The 2310-nt window shown below is 39.7% G+C and overlaps 1 protein-coding gene across 8 annotated transcripts in view; it reads left to right on the top strand.

Moving 5' to 3' along the window:
• Nucleotides 1-2310, top strand: part of LOC106879694 (neuronal acetylcholine receptor subunit alpha-10) — a 282300-nt gene that overhangs the window by 276026 nt on the left and 3964 nt on the right. The gene's annotated exons all lie outside the window — the stretch shown is intronic.

Raw genomic sequence — 2310 nt, 5'->3', positions numbered from 1 at the left:
TGTATACATGTATATTTGCTGACTTAAGTGTGTGTGTGTGTGTGTGTGTGTGTGCGTGTGTGTGTGTATGTGTATATATGAATGTATCTATGTATGTATTTGTATATATTATTCGATTTATCATTAATAGCTAGGACTATATGAGAACCTCTTAATAAGCTTATCTTGAAAATCCTAATATCACCAGCTTTTGCTTTTATTTTCCTTCTGTCTATAATTCGTCGAGCACCGCCCCCCCAGCACAGTTATGTTCAACGTTATTATGACTATTAAAAAACTTAATATCTGGGGAATGCAATGCATTATATTAGCGACTATTCAAGACTGAAAAAGACTTTTCTTTCCTTCTAGTAAGTCTAAAAGAACAGTACGTGGATTAATGACAAAACTGTCTAAATTGAACATTTATTTTACCGGCAAGAAATTGGCGCCAAAAAAATTATGGATATTTAGATATGAAATAATCTAAACTCTGAAATAAAAAAAATATTGGTCTCTCGGAAATGATAAATAACTCTTCAAATGTATGTAGTGTATATACAAAGCAGAAATTATTTCAAAAGCTGGCTAATGTAATAAACGCAACCATTGTAAAATAAATCTGCTATCTTTTACTTTTTATGTGTTTTAGTCATTGGACTCTGGCCATACTGGGGTACCAACTTGAAGAATTCAGCCGAGCAAATCGACTCCAGCATTTGTTTTTGGAGAACCTCTAAGTTACGGGAACGTAAACAGCCAAAACAGATTATGTAGCGGTGGTGGGGGACGATCACTAAGTCACACATGCATACATGATGGGCTTCCACACAGACTCTATCAATTAATCCACTCAGAAGGCATTGTTGGTAATTCTGGAGCTATAGTGAAAACACTTGGCAAAGGAGGTGCGTGGGATTGGACCCAAAGCCACGCCGTTGCAAAGCGAGCGTCGTAGCACTGCACCTATGTCTGTACCCATGACCCGTGCTTCCGCCTATATATCATTATTACGTTTTTACATATAGTAAAATTCGTGAAAAATTATTGTAGTATTCCATCCACCCGTCCTTCCTTCCTTCCTTCCTTCCTTCCTTCCTTCTTTCCTTCCCTCCTTCCTTCCTTCCATCCATCCATCCATCCATCCATCCATCTATCTATCAATCAATCAATCAATCTCCGCGTACTATTCCAGGCTGGGTCGTATGAAAAGAGTCCTGAGGTTTCACAAGAAACCGTCATTAGAATACGACTGGATTCCCAATTATCTTATCTTGCTCTACCCTTAGGTCTCCTAGGTTTCAAGAATATATTTGAGAATCGTTCTTATCACATTCTAATCATATGTTTGTAGTACCGGTACTGTGACCTTTCAATAGGGAGTGACTCGACCTGGGAAGAGACACTAATCTCAGAGCTACGCTCTGTCGAGAAGTGGGAATTAGCAGAAATGACGGGACATGAATTTACTGGAGAGAAAATCTGAACAGAGAAATTCTGCCAATTGGATTCGAGCTTCTGCTTCATTTCCGATTCTAACTTAAAATTAAGGGGAGTAATAGTATTTTCCTAGCTTGGCACAAAGCCAGCAATTTTAGGGGGGAAGGGGTAAGTCGATTACATCGACCCGGGTGCTCAACTGGTACACATATTCTCCACACCAAAAGGATGAAAAGCAATGTTGGCCTTGGAGGACTCAAAACATACAGACAGACGAAATGTCGCCAAGCATTATGTCCAGAGTGCTCGACTGAGACTTATTTTATCGACGCCGCAAGGATGAAAGGTACAGTCCACCCACCCAGGAGGAATTTAGGGATAAGTAGATTACGTCGACCACGATGCTCACGATCCTGTAAGGATGAAACATGAAGTCGACCCCGGTGGCATTTGAACTCAGAGCATCAAGACAAACTAAATGCGACCAAATATTTGTCCCGTGTGCTAACGATGCTGCCAGCTCAATACCTTCTAGACGAGTAATATTGATTTCAAATTATGGCACAAGGCCGGCAGTTTTGGAAGCAACACATCACACATGGTAGCTAACCTTTTTACTAATGGTGGTAAGAACACAGATTTCGTCAGCAAGATTCAGAAAAGTAATTCGTGAAACGAAATTCTTCGAAGCTAAAATACCTTCTGGGCGAGATGGAGATATGTTCTGATTGTGTCCGAAAACGGTCAGTTTATGTACGATTTACGTTCACTAATCAGCAAGCGAAGAAGGTTATGGCTCCAACATGTTTTCTCACGTGAGGTCACCGACTAAACATTTCAGTTTTGGAAATTGAGAAGGCCTCCAGATATATATATATATATATATATATA

Source organism: Octopus bimaculoides, chromosome 1 (genome assembly GCF_001194135.2).
Source record: "Octopus bimaculoides isolate UCB-OBI-ISO-001 chromosome 1, ASM119413v2, whole genome shotgun sequence".
In the NCBI taxonomy this organism is placed as follows: domain Eukaryota; kingdom Metazoa; phylum Mollusca; class Cephalopoda; order Octopoda; family Octopodidae; genus Octopus; species Octopus bimaculoides.
This window is presented reverse-complemented; position numbering and strand designations above follow the sequence as displayed.